We start from the raw sequence: 18,465 nt of genomic DNA, 5'->3' as shown, positions 1-18,465 counted from the left end.
TCAGCCAGCGTTGGCCTGTTTATCTGTCCCCAGGCCGCTGGCTGGCTGCCGTCTGTTCCCGCCTGTCTGCTGTGTGTGTCAGTCTGCTTGTTTATTGTCGTTCGCCTGTCTGTCAGTTTGTGTGGTTTTATCTTGACCTGCCTCTCGCCTCCCTTGTCTAAGCCTGTCCTTTTAGGTTTGATTTGAAGCCTTGCTGTGTGTCTACCCACTTGCTTGTCTTCTGTCTGCTCCTTTTTTGTTAGGTTCTCTCTCTGTCTGTTCCTGGTCCGAGTCCTGTTTCTCCATACTATCTTGAGGGCCGCCTGCTCTGTTCAGAGTTCCCGAGTCCCCTAATGCTCCCGAGCCATTGCTGCCCCGGCCCAGGGCCCAGAGACCCCGGCCGTCCAGCAGCCCTGGAGCATTCCCGCAGCCATGCCCTGGAGGGTCTTTCCCTTTGGGGATGGGGCCAGTTCTTCCCCCTAACTGTGCATCCGTCTGTTCACCTGCCCCTTTGTCTATTTGTCTGCCTGCCTGCCTGTCTGCCCGCGTGTTTGTCAGCCAGTTTGTTGGCCTGTTTATCTGTCCCCCAGGCCGTCGGCTGGTCGGCCAGTCTGTTCTCCCGCCTGTCTGTCAGTGTGTCAGTCTGCTTGTTTATTGTCGTGTCTGCCCGTCTGTCAGTTTGTGTGTCTGTCTTTGAATTCGCCCCTCGCCTTCCCTGTCTGCCTGTCCCTTAGTGTGTCGATCAGCCTTGCCGTGTGTCTACCCACTTGCTTGTCTCTCTGTCTGCCCTTTTGTTAGGTCTCCCTGTCTGTTCCTGGTCCGAGTCCCGTTCTCCATACTGTCTTGAGCTCCATGCCTGTGTGTTAGTCCAGTCCAGTGTAGCGTTAGTCCAGTCCAGCATTGTGTTTTGAGTCCCTTCCCTGTCTGTCAATCCGTTCCATGCCTGTCTGTTAGCCAGTGTCGTGTTTTAGTCCGTTTCGTGCTGTGTCTTGGTTCAGTTTCTTATGTGTCAGAGTTTAGTCCAGTCCCCTTCCTGTCTGAGTTTCCAGTCCAGTTCGTGTCTTGTGAAGTCCAGTCCCTTTCCTGTCTGAGTCCAGTCCCTGTGTAGAGTCCAGTGTCTTGAGTCCGTTCCTGTGTTTTGAGTCCGTGCCTGTGTCTTAGCCCATTCCCAGTCTCTGTGTTTCAGTCTGTGTCAGTTTGTTTCTGTGTCTGTCTCAGTCCACTCCAGCGACGTATGAGTCCAGTGTAGTGTCCGTGTCCAGTTCCGTGTAGTGTCGTGAGTCCACTCCGTGTCTGTCTTAAGTCCAGTCCTGTGTCGTGCTGTGTCTGAATCAGTTTCGTGTTGTGGCTTAGTTCTGTATGTGTCAGAGTTTTGTCCAGTCCGTTCCTGTCTTGTTGAGTCCAGTACCTGTCCTGTCTAGTCCAGTCCAGTCCAGTGTCCTGTCTTGTCTAGTCCAGTCCAGTGTTCTGTCTTGTCTTAGTCCAGTCCAGTATTCTGTCTTGTCTTAGTCCAGTCCAGTGTTCTGTCTTGTCTTAGTCCAGTCCAGGGTTCTGTCTTGTCTTAGTCCAGTCCAGTGTTCTGTCTTGTCTTAGTCCAGTCCAGTGTTCTCTCTTGTCTAGCCCAGTCTGTTCCCGTCCTGCCCTGTCCAGATCTGTGTCGTCCGAGTCCAGTTCCCCGCCTGGGTCCTGTCTGTGTCCAGTCCCGTCTTGCTCCAGCCCCGAGTCTTCTGTCTGTGTGCTCCTGTCCCGAGTCCAGTCCCTGTGCCCGTCGCCGTCCAGTCCTGTGTTTTTGAGTCCCGAGTCTTGTGTCGTTCCAGTCCCATTTAGTTTGTCACCCCCTCCCAGGGTCAGTCTCCTGGGACATCACAAGATGTCCCTTTGGGGGGGGGGGGGGGGGGGGGGTACTGTCAGGTTTCTGTTCCTGTTTTCTGTTTTTTCATTTTTTTTGGCCGCCTGATGGCGGTAGTTCTGTTCCTTTTCCCTGTTTAATTGTATTATTGGTTCCAATTATTTTATTATTGTTTTTTTGGTTTTGGTTTTCCCTTCCCTCTCTGTGGTCTGATTGTGCATTATGCCCTCCTGTGTTTCGTTAGTGTCGTGTCTATTTAAAGCCGCGTTTCCACCGCAGGAACTATACCCCGGAACTAGGAACCTTTTGAGGAACTCAGTGCGTTTCCACCGCAGGAACTAGGGTCTAAATTTAGTTCTGGGGGCTTTGTTTTACCCCCCAAAACGTTCCTGCTCGGGGGGTAGTACTTTCCGAAAGTACAGGAACCTTTTGGGTGGAGCTTGCAGCGCTGAACATTTCTGATTGGTCGAGTACTCGTAGCGTTTGTGTTGTATTTATATTCCGCCATTACCCGCCATGTTTGAAAATATGCAGCGCAAACCAATTTATTTTCATAATAACTTCAAATCAAACTTGTATGTTATGCGGCGCAGTAGCCTACTTTTGGTTATAACCTGTCAACGTCTTGGAATTATAACGTGTGCTCTTCTGTTCTTTTCTTGCTTTAGTATTCGTTTTATAAAATGCTAAGCATTCGTGCTGGGACAGCATATTACGTAGGCTACCAAAACATTCAAACGGATTAATTCGGTTGCTGAATATTTTCTTCCGGATTTTCTTTGTTAGCCCGTTGTAATTGACTCAAAACGTTTGATACAGTTATGTGAGGTATGCGGTAGTTCTGCATAATTAACATTGGTGATACAGTACAAGCAAACTGGAAATCACCTTCCGCACTTTTTATCCGGGTAAAATAACAGGTGGTTAATTCTAGTAATCTTCCCTTTAGCTTTTTCAGACTGCCGTAATTTTACTCAATTTTACTGCCATTTTTCAATTCCACGAAAAGACCAGGAAGACTATGGACTCATGTATGGTGCATGGTTCGCATCTGGAGGGCACACGTCGCTGCTCGGCTAGCAGTAACTTCGAAGGAAAGCAAACGGTGGCTGTACCACTACTAATTTACATTTTCACGCAAGTCCGAGTTTTCGTTCTATTCTTGTCATTTTGCGATTAGCCTATATGGAATTGACGACGAGAAAGTAATAAAACAGCTAATTGTTTACAACGTGTGCATGTTTTCTGCTGTTAATGAATGTGTTTGAGAGGATATATGAAAATCAATAAATACAAAAGTAACCATATATAGTCATTGTTGGTAACCCGTTGTATATAAGTGGAATAACACCCCTCGGGCTGCCCGTTATTAGAAAATAATGTAGGCTACTTCGGTGTAGTATGGGGTTACAGAAGAACTCATATGACAGATGGACCGACGACAACGTCAGTGGGCTAATTTACCTAATCTTCGCGGTACTTTAGACCCCGGTGGAAACGCAGACAACCATTGGCTGAAGGAACCTTTTAGTTCCTGGTAAAGTAGTTCCTGGGACTGAAAGTTCCGGGTAATTTCGGTGGAAACGCGGCTTAAGTTCTTTGCTTCCCTGACTCGGGTGCTGGTTCCTTGTGTTTCTGACTGTGTTTCCGCCTGAGAGTAGGTCCCTGTGTGTTTCTTCCCACGTTTCTACGTGTTTTTGGATTTTCTGTTTTCTGTTTTTTTTTCATAGTTTTGTTTTGTGTTTTTGGGATTTACCCTGCGAGGCATTTTTTGGTTTCCTGCATTTGTTCCTTAGTTTTGGTAATTAAAGTCTTTGTGTGAATTTTCCTTTTGTAGTTCTTGGGTTTTTTTACTCTGCATTTGGGTCAATTCCCTCACCAGTCCTGACATCTTCTAAATTTCAGTCTTGAAAGAGTTTGGTGGATTCCAACTCTTTTGATTCAGGGAATCCACATCTCAAATTACTGGAGACAATACCCTGTCCAAATTGCGGGTATTCCCATGGTGTATAGAAGGTTGGAAAGGTTGATATATGTTTCTACTGCAATAAAAGTGATGTACTTAAAAATGAAGGTGGTGTAGGCTTTCTAATACACATTTATCATATCTCTTTTTTCAACTAATATCTTTATTGGATTATTATCTTATTAATATTATAGGTTACCCCCCCAAAAAAATATATATGGATATACACTATGGATAATTACATCTCTCATAATCCTCTTCTTCCCTCCTCTCTCTAACGTTTTCCTTGCACAAGTATTTCTTTATTGTTATTATTTTTTTCATGATGCTCCAGAGTTGAGAGTGACCCATCCACATCCTCTGCACCACTGACAGAATGCTTCTCCTGCACTGAGAAATACTACCTGTCTGAAATATAAGCATCGCAGTGGTCTCAGGGAATGGACACAAGCGCAGAGAAAACTTAAAGACTTTTACTTAAAAATATGAGCAAAAATACCAAAAATCACAGGAAACAAAAACACGAGAAAAACACAATAAACTGGGAAAAGCAGGAGAAAACAGGAAAATGGCACAAGAATCTCAAAACATGAAACACAGGTTCAGAACTGGGAAGTTCACGCAAAGACTCAACAGAGACACAAGGGAAGCAGGGGAACATACACACACCTGCAGACAATAACCTAAACAAGCAGGAGAAACTAACAAGAACCAACAATCTAATCATCACAAACAATTAACTCAGACAAGACACAAAACACAAGGAAAAGGGAAACAGACGGCCGCTGGTGGTCAACGTATACATAGTCAATGTATTTGACTGTGAGGGTCTTCATACTTGTTCGTACCTACATACACAGGTAGGATAACAGCTCGGAACGGTATTTAAATTTAACACAAGTGAACATGAAATGTCCACACCTTGTGAAAATGTCAGAGCCTTTAATGTGCTGTCAGTGGGCACATTTGGTTGTATGAGAGAGACAGAGTGAGGTCTGATGGCAGTGGCAGTGTAAGACAGGAAGGAAGAGCAGCAGCAGGGTAAGAGAGGCACACTGAAGGGCAGGACAGCGCCTCAACATCAGGGCCAAGTGGTTCCCCAGCCAGTCACTGCCCATCAGCAGAGCCGGCCATTGAAGGTGTCTCCATCCGAGCCTCATCACACAGCAGCACCATTCACTGCATTCTTCTGCACATTTTCAGAGCCAAACCAATGCCAGGTGGTATCATGAGTTTCATCTTCTCATTGTTTTCAAAGAGGAAGACAGAACCTGATCTGAGAACAGCCACCAGGATGTATCAGAGCCATGTTATTAAGAATGCTGAGGGCAGGCCAGACCTAGTTGTTACACTTGATATAAACAGTGATGAGAAGGATTGTGAATGTGAAATGTTTTTTTTTATAAATGGCAAAATATCGCCTGGACAAGGACAATCCCTTCACCAAAAGACTTAATGGTAGGTAACAGTAAAACGATCAGTACTGCAGTGAATTAACTTAGTGCGTCTCTGCAGCTACAGCCTGATATTGAATCTGTTTCCTTTATGTTTGCTTACCGTACTCACAACAGGAGATGCTGCAATAGAGGACAGAGCAACATTACACCTCTCACTGCTAATGGAAAAGCTGCACTATGAACTTGACCTTGGTGAGTCACTGTAATTCCCACATAAAGAAATAAGTTTAGATTTTTAAAGTAATGTGTCCAGAGAAGATGCAGGCAGGTGTCATAAATGTTCACTGAAAGGAATTTGCACAGATTTTGGACTTGACAATGTCTTAGACCTCTGGTGAGTTTTCAAATGGTATCTGTTTATAGTATTTTCACAAAGTGCTTCACATTTTAAAAAAAACGAAAAACACTTGGACAAATTTGATAATGGCTTTAAAAAGAATCACATCAGCCAAGCATTTTGTAATTTATTAAACAGACAGTGGAACACATGCTGTTTAATTGGCTATTTTTTTTTCAACTATTGGTAACCTGTTTGGTCTTTACCTGTACGCACCATATTTGTGCTCTTTGATAAAACAACTTTCCCAATTTGAAGAATATCACAAAAAAAAACTTTATTTTCAAAGAATTATTTTCCTGCAACTTCTCTGTATTTTACGTTAGGTACTGTAAAACCATGTTGGACAACGTCAAACTGACATGGTGAAATGTGTTGGCTTTAAGCTAGTGATGAATACCATTTCATAGCCACAAGCAAGTAGATTAGCAGAAAAACATTTATCTTATGATGGATTTTCTTGTGTCATAAACCCTCTCCATACAACTGCACCAGGCAAAATACATGCAATGGAGCCCATCATACAATTACGACACACACTTGTGTCATAATACAAGAAAGACACAAGAATCAAGACTGTGTGTCTAAAACATAAAATAAAAAAAATCAATGCAACAGGAGCTCCAGCATCAATCTCCATCATTCTCTGAAATAAAGACACAAGAACATGACTGGGACAGTAGAAACAGACCAATGCTTTACAGTATGTACTCTGTATGCCAGAAAAGGCAATTCCTGGGCATCATATTCATTTTAGTACTGTAATTCTGTAATATCCCGCTGTAATACTGTAATAATATACACTGACACCAATGCAACAATCCTGTAATGTAATTACATTATCACATTTTGCAGTAAATAATTGACTAATCAATGTTCAGTCCAAAAACTCATATTAGGGGCCACTGTTAACTTTTTAAAGTGTGGCTGTACAACCCTTCCAGCTTCTCCCATTGTTATGCCTGGATTTATGACATGTTCAATCACTGCGGCTCTAAATTAATTTGATACAGCAGTATTTCTGCTACCTGCTTGGCCACAACCGCAGCCTCAGCTACGACCTGTACATCACTACCAACTGCATTGGGCTGCTCCATGTTGTCAGACACTTTTGAATGTAGTGCTGTAAAACAGCCTTTTATGTTGGGATCACCAATCGTGCTGCAATGCTACTCACCTGGGCAATGTTGTTGGAAGTGACGAGACACGACTGCAAACATGTTGACGAAATTTCACAATCAGCATTTCTAGCAAAAACAATTTGGATGTGTTAATTAGAGCCCGACCAATATATCGGCCATTATTTGACTTTTTTGACGACATCGGGATCGGCAGTTATGCCGCCGATGTGTCCCGATTTTTAAATAAGTATAATAAACAAAAAAACAATGATTATTTATCTGTACTTGTCTGTTCGAACGTTGTAGTTGCTATTTACTAGAATTATCCAGTAGAGGGAGCTCTAATACAAGTGTGAACTGCAGCAGCTGACGCGCTACTTCTCTAATAAGACGTTTGTCCCTCGTGATTCATCCAATATTCTCCACTGCAAGACTTGTCTGCACAGATTCAATTGCCGCAATAAAGGTATGTATATTTAGTGAAAGTTTTTTTAATTAAATGCGTTTATACGACCACTATGTTTATCAATCCTCATTATCAAGTGAGCGAGCAAGCTAACATATTTGGTTCGCTTTAGCAAGTTTGCTGGCTAGCAAGCCTTTATGAAGTGGCAGTGAGCACATAAGCAGGGTAGGATCTACATTTCCAGAGGACGTCGCTGTATTCTCAAATAAATAACCAGCCAAAATAAAATGGTGATTGAATGCATCACACATTTGTTTTTGTTTTTTTATCTGAGATGATATTAGCTACTATATGATGCTGTGTCAATAGCCAACGCGTAATTGCAAGCGAGTGTGTCATCTAGTCACGCGTCATGGTAGCAAGCTAACCAGACAGTAAAAACGCCGATAAAACACTTCTAACGTGGATCATTTTAAGCCATGTTATCTAGCTTTGTCGTGATAACATGCGAGAAGGATTGCTGTTGGAGAAGTTAGCGCGGGTAACCTGCACGAAAGCGCATTGTAGTTTTTTCACGTATTCCATCCAGTCAATTTAATTTAATCTAACGTTACACTTGATTCACTATTTGGCTCCGCTATATAATGTCTTACGCCGGGCACCCACCGCACGCGTCGCGTAAGCAGCACGGCGAAGCAGCACGACGCGGCGCGTAGCGTGTCTCCACTGGTTCAGTTTGTGTCGCGCAAAGGCTTGCTTAAAGCTCTATATTCCTAGTAGCTCTCGCAGTCTGCAGTGGGATTACATCGTGTATTTCACGTTTGTTCACGACTGTTGATTATGGGTTAAGTGAATACTTTGGTGAGAGACCTTTTTACATTACATTACATTACAGGCATTTAGCAGACGCTCTTATCCAGAGCAACGTACAACAAGTGCATTGGTTCACGATGTAGAGGTGCAAAAGAAACACTAGAGTAAAGTAAGGATCGTAGTGCCAGAAGTGACCACATCGATCAGGACTCCAACCCTGTAGAGTAAGCTGTTCAGCAAACAAGAATCCTACCAAGTACAAACTAGCACTGGAAACACATTTGCCTAATCAGACAAAAACAACAATCCTGCCAAATATACTAACGTAATCATATTATCCTAACTAGGTACAGTGAGCTAAACTATAGGCTAGGGAGGGGTGGGGAGAGGTGCAGCCTGAAGAGATGGGTCTTCAGTCCGCGTTTGAAGGTGGTAAGATTCTCTGCTGTTCTGACCGCCACGGGGAGGTCATTCCACCAGCGAGGGGCCAGGACAGACAGCAGACGGGAGCGGGAAGTACAGACGCGAAGAGGGGGAGGTGCCAAGCGTCCAGAGGTGGCAGAACGGAGAGGTCTGGCTGGTGTGTAGGGTCTGATGATCCTCTGGATGTACCCTGGTGCTGACCCCTTAGCTGCCTGGTATGCAAGCACCAAGGTCTTAAATTTGATGCGAGCCATAACAGGCAGCCAGTGGAGGTCAGTGAGCAGGGGGGTGACATGGGAATGTCTGGGGAGGTTGTAGACCAGACGTGCTGCAGCATTCTGGATGAGCTGCAGGGGTCTGATGGCGGATGCTGGCAGACCAGCCAGTAGTGAGTTGCAGTAGTCCAGGCGGGACAGGACCATCGCTTGAACCAGGAGCTGGGTTGCGTAGGTGGCGAGGAAGGGGCGGATTCTCCGGATGTTGTACAGGAAGAACCTGCACGTTCGACTCACCGCCGTGATGTTCTGGGAGAGGGACAGTCTGTTGTCCATCACCACTCCAAGGTTTTTTGTGGTGGGTGATGATGACACCACGGTGTCCCCTAGGGAAATAGAAAAGTCGAGAAGGTTAGAGGATGGAGCAGAGATGAAGATCATGTCCGTCTTACCTGGGTTCAGCTTAAGATGGTGGTTATCCATCCAGCTCTGGATGTCCCTCAGGCAAGCGGAGATGCGAGCAGAGACCTGAGTGTCAGAGGGGGGGAAGGAGAGAAAGAGTTGGGTGTCATCGGCATAACAATGATAGGACAACCCATGGGCAGAGATTACAGGACCAAGCGATTGGGTGTACAGGGAGAATAGGAGGGGACCAAGGACAGAGCCCTGGGGAACTCCTGTGGCAAGGGGGCGAGGTGCTGATACTGCACCAGCCCAGGCGACTTGGAAGGAGCGACCGGAGAGGTAGGACTCAATCCAGTCTAGTGCTGTGCCACAGATCCCCATAGCTGCCAGGGAGGACAGGAGGATGGGGTGGTTGACGGTGTCAAAGGCAGCAGAAAGGTCTAGGAGGATCAGGACAGATGAATGGGAGGCTGCTTGTGCGGCGTGAAGCGATTCACTGACCGAGAGGAGTGCGGTCTATGTCGAGTGGCCAGGTCTGAAGCCGGACTGGTAAGGGTCTAGGAGGTTGTTCAGTGAGAGAAAAGAGGAGAGTTGGTTAGAAGCAGCTCGTTCAATTGTTTTGGATAGGAAAGGGAGAAGGGAGACAGGACGGTAGTTCTGGATGACAGAGGGATCCAGAGTGGGCTTTTTTCAGCTTTTTCAGTTTGTTAATTTGGTAATATTTCGTTAACTCGTAAATACGTGAGAAAGTAAACGCTTTCAAGAATTACCATAAACTTAAATCGCAACGTAGCCTGCATAACAATCTGCAATGCCAATTTCATGAAGAATATGTAATGATCATAATAATAATAAATAATCCATAATTAACCATTGGGAATTCCCGTGTTGTCTTGTCATTCACGTCAAAACATTTATAGGATCAGATTTAGTAAAATCAGCTAATCATGAAAAAGACAGTAACAGTTTCATCTTGAAGGGATATGAACACCACAACGCCATGAACACCGGAAGCTTTGAAGTACAAGTGCAATAAAGGCTTGCTTACAACTTCATTTATAAAATAGGTGCATTTTCATCGGCAAGACCACTAAATAATCTGATTTTTTTAAAGCTCTGTGGATTATCTGATTTTTATTAACAAGCCCTTTTTGAAAGCACGGCGAACGAAGACATTGGAAAAGTCAAATAGGCTGAGCAATGGTTGGTTAAAAACTACCTTCCAACACTCGAGCTAACAAACCGCTGCTCGGTGCATTCACTTCTACGTCATTCAATAGGCTACGTCTTTCTGTGGTGTATTTTCAAATTTACCCCACCCCCTCCGCAAAATAAGACAGCGAAACTAAGTTTGCCTTTTCGCCAGGTTCCAGTTATTTATTTATTTTTACAAAACGAAAAGGCTTGTATTTTTTTAGCTGCTTATAAAATATCTGGGAGGTAACTAGGGACACACCCCCAGTAATATAAGGATGAAATATAAATCAGAGCATGTATACCTAGCATTTTAGAGCATATTTCTGTGTATAAACAGGCCATCGTGACGCGCGACAAGCCTAAAAAATAGAACAGAAGCGAAAAACTACACTTCAGTTCGCTTGTGTCGCGCGAGCTTCGCAGCCGGTACGCGACGCGTTCGCAACTGGTGGAGACGACGTCGCCCGCTGCCGTTGTAATAACAGTACTTCAACTACGCTTCAGTCACGCGCGTAGTGCGGTCGATACGCGTGCGGTGGGTGCCCGGCTTTACTCTTTGAGATCATGTAGTAGAAATAAAATAAGAAAATATAATTCATTTAACTTACTGAGAATATATAATAAGAAATAATGAGGCTGAGTCAATAGCTAATGCGTTATTGCGAGCGAGTGTGTCATCTAGTCACGCGTCAAAGCGCATTTTCACCACCAAATTCTTATGGACAGGGAAGCTCGCTAGATAGTCTTACTCTTTGAGATCACGTAGTAGGAATAAAATAATATAATTAATGTACTGAGAATAGATACTAAGAAATAATAACAAATGAATAACACCAACAACAATAATATTAATAAAAAATACATGTTTGAAACTGGAAAACGGACTTTTTTAAATTCATTTTTTATAGGTGGCTGGAAAAGAAAGGAGTAAAAGCAAGGTGTGGAGTTATTTTGATTTCACAGACTTAAAGATGGTGTTTGTCACAGTACGGGTGCTGGGACCCAGGCGCAGAGTGGGGGAAGGAAAACACGAAACTCAAAAAGGGAAAATTAACAAAGATTTTACTAACACAAAAAAGGCAAACACAAACAGGGAACAGGCAAGGCCACAAAGGGCAAAACAACAAACTCAAAACATTCTTAGGAACAAAAAAATAAACAAGAACAGAACTACACTAGTACGGAAAACAAACGGCAGAAACGCACAGAAACACACAAGCGGAAACAAAGTAAGAAACACAAACCGGTCAAAAACAAAGGCGGGAACAAAACAGATCTCAGGAACAAACACAGGAACAAGAAAATGAAAAAATCCAAAAACACCAGAACACCAGGGCATAGGCACGAACACATGGATTATGAACAAACAATCAGAACGAACCACAAGCAGGTAAAAAACGCAGGCAGGTACAAAGGGTCTGAAACATACGCAAGTTGGGAACAAACACAAGGAACCAGCACCCGAGTCAAGGGAACAGAGAACTTAAATAGACAGGGGTAACAAGACACAGGTGAACTCAAAAAACAATCAAACCAGAAGGAGGGGATAAGACAGGTGGGAACAATGATGGGATAACGAGACAATGAAACAATCATACAATTAACAGGGGGGGGAGCAGGACACAAAACAGAAGTGCCGCCATCTGGCGGCCCAACAGGGGAAACACAGACAGGAAAACAGGACCATGACAGGTGTTAATATATATATTTAATTTTATATCATCTTTTACTTTTTTTATCTAAAAAGTTCTTTGTGTGTTTATTTCTATTTTTATTTGTTTGCTTATAAGTTAAATGTTCTTAAATATAGAAACTTTAATAAAATAAAAGAAGTTTTTCAAATTGATTTGAAAATGTTGCACTTTTTGACAAAATATCGGTCAAAACATTGGTAATCGGTGGGCTAGGACTCTCCAAAATCGGGATCGGCATCGGACCCAAAAATCTGGCATCGGTTGGGCTCTAGTCTTAATATGAGGTGTGTAGGATATGTAGTGTTTAGATTTTGGCCTTAGAGAGGGAATCAGTGAATAAGAATGTGGCCTGGTTTCCCCGTCACAAGCATCAAAGCAAATGTGATTTTGGGGCAATGTAAAATCCACTGATACCCTAATCTAGGCAGACAATCTATGGGTCTCACCCCCTCCGAAGAGACAAACCAGATGACACAGGACACCATATCGAGGGTCGGAGACCCTACATGCCTAACATTTCCCTTTCCCATGTCCTCTTTAAGTTTGAATGCAATCTTTAGGTAGGCCAGTCCTTGCCATAAATTAGTCTGACCCCCCTTCCTTTCTCTCCTAAACCTTAACCCGGCATCACCCAATCAGGACAAACATCCTCAAGCCATGCTGGGTAGGCGCACTTGGATGTGGAAGACGGACGGACGGACGGGGTTTGACCCAGTGTACCGAAAAATCGTACCGGGAACAGCTGGCGGTTAGTAGCCTACAGAAAATGAAAACAGGCGAACCGCAGTTCATATATTAGCACATTAATTTATTATAATTCAATGTAGTTTCCCAGGTTATAAAGTAGGCTAAAGACAGAGCATTTTCCCACAGAATATTTAATAGCCAAAGAACCAAGCACTTTTTTTCCCTATTTTTAGTAAAATTTAGTTTTTGTTTCGATTTTATTCTAAACAATTTAGTTTGAAAGAATGTGTTTGATATGGCCATTTTATTTGACAAAATTTCCCAAAATGTGTTGTTTTAGCCCTAGATGCTGATTTCTTTACCGTGACTTGTTCTCACGGCTGCTTGACAGAGAAAGTGCTGATATATGTTGGCTAAGTAGATACAGGCTATCGTTTTCTCATAAAATGATGTTGATAAAATAGTAGCCTTGGCTACCCTACGTTGAGATGTTTTTTTTTTTTAAAAGGCTTGTTATTTCATTAAACAGCACACTTGACAGTGATGTTCGATTATTATCCATTTATTATCCATATATTCATACCCACTTTCCTCACCAGAGACTCCTCATTCGCTACAGCAAGAGGAACAAACTACTGTGTCATTCGCGAAAGATTCGGGCAAGTGTACTGCCATTCGCGAATAATTTGGGGCAAGCATAGTATGTTCAGTGAACGAATCACTGAACTGCGAACGATAGTCAGTCAGTGAACTACTAGTTCACGTTCGCGAATGAATCGTTTCACGAAGTGATTCAGTACACTTCGTTCATCCAAAAGATTAGTTCTTTCGAATGAATCGTTCGCGAATGACACAACATTAGTTTCGTTCTCTTCTCCTCTCTTCTACTTTTCCCATTCCGCTCTCGCCTCCTTTGTCCTCTCCCTGGACTCGCCACCCATCTCCCGTCTCCCTCCCGCGTGAGTCCACAGGCCAGGAACAGTTCGCAAGGCCTGCAACGGATCCAGGCCCGAATATCCTCGGTGGCTGCTGGCGGAACGAAGCGCTACGAAGCACTATTTTTAGAGGAGGTCGAAGAACCAGGAGAGCCACGCACGACCAACACATCCTGCAGAGCGAGTCCCAAGAAGCAAGCGACTAGCGGAGGATCCGGTTGCGTGTTTTGGAACAGAAAGGGCGACCAGCTTCCCCTTTCCACCACAACCTCCACAGACTTCACACTGGAAAACAGGAAACATTTTTCTAACACAACCCAAAGCAAAGGACGCTCAAGTAAGGCTGTAATTAGTATAATTAGTGACAGACCAAATATAGCCACATTTATGATTGGATGTATGTAACTGTGACGGTTATTGTATTTACATTACATTACATTTATTTGGCAGACGCTTTTATCCAAAGCGACGTACAAAAAGTGCATTTCATGGTCATAGACAACTGCTAAACACAGGTTCAGTAAGGTACAATACTTATTTTGTACAGCTATTTCTAGCCAAGAACACAGTTCACACAGTGAACACTATTCTGACCTAACCTCTGCAAAGCCAACTAGGCAGAAGAATAAGCTACAGTATTAGGACAAATACAAATTACCAAAAAGTGCTGGGATGGGGCAACATGTAACAAGTTTCATGAAAAGGGGTGGGGGGGGTTTAAAGAGTGAAATATACAGCGTGGTGGTGGTTAGTCTAGGTATAGTCTGAAGAGATGAGTTATCAGGCCACGGCGGAAGATGGGTAGTGAGGGGGAGGTTCGGAGAGGGACTGGGAGTTCGTTCCACCACTGGGGAGCTAGGGTGGAGAAGCTCTGTGATCCCTTTGGGCGGGTGGGAGGGGTTACAAGGCCCCTGCTGCCGCAGAGTGCAGTGGTCGAGCAGGCACATAGAATCTAGTCATGTCCTGCAAGTAGATGGGGGCTGTCCTGTTGGCAGCAGTGTAGGCAAGGGTCAGGGCTTTGAACCAGATCCTGGCGGCGACCGATAGCCAGTGGAGTGATTGCAGCAGAGGAGTGACATGGGAGAATTTGGGAAGGTTGTAGATGAGTCGGACGAGTTTAATGATTAGCATAAACATTCTGTTTGTTTGGTTGGCTCTAATAAGCCATCCACCGCGCTGCGTTAGTTTTAATATATGTCACGCACAGAACATATCTTGCATGTGATCTATTCTAATTACTAACGGTCATAACACGGCATGTTGATCTCTATAAACATACACCGATATCCATATATCCGTTATAACTTATCTGTTTGGTATGCTTCGTGCGCCATTGCTTTGTCTAGATTCAAAAACTCCTCCATTCATACTCCATCTTGTTCCTTTGTTCTCCGTGAACACGTGTCTGCTGTACACAACCCCCACCTAGGAGAACGTCCAACATTCCTCACTCACATACTTACACGCACACACAACACTTACACAACACTTACACACGCACACACAACACCTACCCACACACTCACATAGTTTATCGCATCATAGTAGTGAATTGTGCTTTTTGGTGCTTTGTTGAATAAACTTTATTATATTTACACGGTTGTCTGTATTTATATTACTCTTGTGTTGAATTGAGTCAGCCGCTGCTAATCCAAAGAACTTAATGAATACCTTCACCCCCTTAGCTAAATCATTTATATTAATTTAGTATTAGCTGAATGATATTATGATTTGGTTAAGATTGACTATAATGTGTAATTTTAATAATAATTAATTTAATTATTAATTTGAATTGCTAATTTATAGTTTGTACAATTATTATGAGACTGATTATTACATGCTGGCACCACCTGTGAGGATATTGATGTATATCTTCTACAGTTTGGTGCCCCACTATGAGAAGTAGCAACATGTCCCCTACAGGTAACATATACCAGCTCAATAGACAAGCAGTGACTTTTCAAAATGTATTGAGTTGTGGTTACACTACAGTAACAGAAGCAAGCACTCATCAGACACTACACAACTTTTCTTATAATGGATTTTATTTCCACTACTGTAGGTGATTGTCATTGCTTCAACTGTGCAGATTTTAGCCCCATGCTGATCTACTCATATTGAGCCCAAACATAATCCCATACAGAATATGAAATAAATACTACTGTGTCACAGGAGTTCAATACATCACACAATAATAAATCACAACAGCAAAACATTTGATATTTTTATAATTCAGGTTTAATCATTGCATATTATTGTCTGAAAATACAGAAAATTAAAGCAACAAAAAAAACAAAAACAAAAAAACAATCCCAACAGAATTAATAAGGAAACTCAATCCATCATTGTTTGCAGTAATGAAAGGAAATAAGTACACTGCAGTGATCATTCTGCATTCTCCCTATCAGCTGCATTTTCCCACAGAAATTTACACAATGGAACTCTGGTGAAAATGAATGAAAGCAACTGTAAAAACTAGTAAAATGCACATTTAAGTAGAGTTTGGCTTCTTTTTAAAAAGATGCAGATACAGGAGACAGTTATTACTTCAAAAACATTTTACCTTGCCATCTTTTGGCATTATTACTCTCAATGTTATATGAATGTTTTAATAATCAAAAGTACATAAACACACCTTGAACATTTGCAATAAAAATGTAAAAAATATAAAATCATATTTAGACAGCAAGTGCTAAACTTGAACCTGCTAAAAGATCATGGTCTTATGTACAGGGTTTAAGCTGTACTGAGGTTAATATTGGCCACAGCTGAAATTGCACTGGTAAGGCATTGGTCAAGGAAGGTTGCAAGTGTGTCGACGTGTGTGTGTGTGCACACGGGTGCGTGTGTTTATGGGTAAGAGAATGTGTGTGTGCGTGTGCACGCATGTGTGTGTGTGTGCATGTGTGAGAGTATGATTGAGTGCATGAGTATGTGTGTGTGTGTGTGCACGGGTGCGTGTGTGTATGGGTAAGAGAAAGTGTGTGTGTGTGCGTTTGTGTGAATGTGTGTGTGTGACTGTATTTGAGTGTGTGCGTGCAAGAGAATGAGTGTATGTATGTGTATATGTGTGTGCGTGAGATTGCCTTTGTGAATGTGTGTGTTTGTACATGTGTGTGTGTGTGTATGTATGGGTATGAGAATGTGTATACATGTGTATATGGTGTGTGCACGCATGTATGTATATGCATGTGTGTGCATGTGTGAGTGGATGAGTATGTGTGTGTGTGCGTATGGGTAAGAGACTGTGTGTGTGTTGACACATGTTTGTGTTTGTGCGTGAGTGCATGGTGTGTGTGTGCGCGTGCGTTTGCAAATGTGTGTGTCTGTATACTGTATGTGAGTGTGTGAGTGAGAGAAAGAGTGTGTGTGTGTGTGCATACAGGTATGAGAGTGTGTATGTTTGCATGCGTGTGTGTGTGTGTGTGCGTGAGATTGTGTGTGAGTGACTGGGTGTGAGAGAGTGCATGCGTAGGTGTGTGAGTGCGTGTGCATGAGTAAACCTGAGTGTATGTATTTGTGAGTGAGTGTGCATGACTAAGAGAGAAAGGGTGTGTGTGAGAGTATGTGTGTGTGTAGGTGTGGGTGTGTGTGTCTATGTGTGTGTGTGAGTGTGTGATTGAGTGTGTGTGTGTATGTGTATATGAGTGTGTGTTGTGTGTGTGTGTGTTTGTGTGTGCGCGCACATGCGCGTGTGTGTGTCTACTCCAGTGAGCAGAGGGACAATGAGGTGTTCCTCACAGAAAATCCTGCACAGAGGGGTGTGTGTTGAGTGAAGTGTGTGTGAAGTCTATGCAGGAGGGTCAGTGTGTTAGAGTCAGAGACGCTGTAGAAGGACAGAGTGCCGGCCGGACGGTCCACACACACTCCTACCCTGTACACACACACTCCTCTACCATCATCATCACACACTCCTGCTCTGCGGTAGGGGGAGGGGGGGGCAGGTATGTCTGTTTGGTTCTTATTGTGCCAGACAGAGTAACTGAGTTTATCAAAGTCTCTGTGTTTAAAGCACTCCAGACTCCAGGAGTTTTTTTTCCACCCAAACCTACAGTCAGAACCCCGTCCTTTCCTGCTGATTCCTTTATCTGTCACTGCTATAGAAACCTGTCCCATCTCAGACACACTGAACTCAGCCTCCCAGGAACAGCGCTCACACACACTCTCTCTGCACACAACATGGCGCCAGTACTGAAATCTCTCTGGATGATCAGGATATGGCTGCTCCTCTCTCTCCGGTATGTGTGTCACCTTCCTGTTCCCCTCAGACAGAGACAGGTATCTGTGCGCTGTGTTTGGATCCAGTGTGAACTGACAGCCGTCTGCACACCAGAGACATGAATGAGATTAATTATCATTATTAATATTCAACTCATTATGTGTGTGAGAGAGAGTGCTGTGATAGTACCTGTGTGTGTGTTTGTGTACATGTGTGTTTCTGTTTGTGTGTTTATGTGTGTAAGAGAGAAGTCTCTCTCTCTCACATACACAGCAGAGTGTGTATCTATGGAAAGTGTTCTATGTCGATACACACTCACATTTCCTGGGTCCTGGTTTGGTCCTGTTCTCTCCTCCATGGTCCACACTGTAAGAACAGCAGAACAGAATTCTACATTTTAACCATCCTTTATTTCCACTCACAACACACCAATGACATCACATAAATAAAAACAAAGACAAAATAAAACACAAAACCATGATCATATGAAAAACACAAATCTGTCACAAAGTGACACTTATTCCATTCCCTCACCCTATCCTATGTGCAAAATAGCTCCCCTCCCTCTACTGAACAAAAAACACCCATATAACACACACACTCTGAAACACACTCTGCATTGCTTTGTAATACTGAAACTCCACCATCACTGTATCCCTGATCAAACCCCTAACTACAAGAACCACATCTTATTTACTGCAGCGATCCTGTGCAGCACCCTCCACTAGAGATTCCCAACCCTCTTGAGTAACGCTGGTTTGA

General features: G+C 43.3%; 2 long non-coding RNA genes across 2 annotated transcripts in view; both read right to left on the bottom strand.

The window, feature by feature from the left end:
• LOC135243944 (uncharacterized) overlaps positions 1 to 18,465 on the bottom strand; it is a 43,633-nt gene that overhangs the window by 3,249 nt on the left and 21,919 nt on the right. The gene's annotated exons all lie outside the window — the stretch shown is intronic.
• On the bottom strand, positions 13,423 to 18,420 carry LOC135243857 (uncharacterized). The gene is made up of 2 exons (XR_010326817.1): positions 18,023 to 18,420; positions 13,423 to 17,806 (listed from the first exon to the last, which is right to left on the bottom strand). It is a non-coding gene; the product is annotated as an uncharacterized LOC135243857 (long non-coding RNA).

This window comes from Anguilla rostrata, chromosome 2 (assembly GCF_018555375.3).
Source record: "Anguilla rostrata isolate EN2019 chromosome 2, ASM1855537v3, whole genome shotgun sequence".
Taxonomy (NCBI): domain Eukaryota; kingdom Metazoa; phylum Chordata; class Actinopteri; order Anguilliformes; family Anguillidae; genus Anguilla; species Anguilla rostrata.
The sequence above is the reverse complement of the archived record's forward strand: the minus strand, read 5'-3'. Positions and strand labels throughout refer to the sequence as shown.